The sequence below is a fragment of the Pygoscelis adeliae genome, unplaced genomic scaffold (assembly GCF_000699105.1).
Source record: "Pygoscelis adeliae isolate BGI_AS28 unplaced genomic scaffold, ASM69910v1 Scaffold23, whole genome shotgun sequence".
Lineage (NCBI taxonomy): Eukaryota > Metazoa > Chordata > Aves > Sphenisciformes > Spheniscidae > Pygoscelis > Pygoscelis adeliae.
The window spans coordinates 969,889-970,156 of NW_008824540.1; positions in this window are offsets into that span (position 1 = coordinate 969,889).

The following is a 268-nucleotide window of genomic DNA, read 5'->3' on the forward strand; positions in this document are numbered from 1 at the left end:
CCCGCTCCCAAGGGCCTGTGTCTTTCTTATGCTGAGGGCTCCAGAGCTGGACGCAGTACTCCAGGTGGGGTCTCAGCAGAGCAGAGTAGAGGGGTAGAATCACCTTCCTCGACCTGCTGGCCACGCTTCTTTGGATGCAGCCCAGGATACGATTGGCCTTCTGTGCTGCAAGTGCACATTGCTGGCTCATGTCCAGCTTTTCATCCACCAGTACCCCCAAGTCCTTCTTGGCAGGGCTGTGCTCAATCCCTTCATCCCCCAGCCTGGA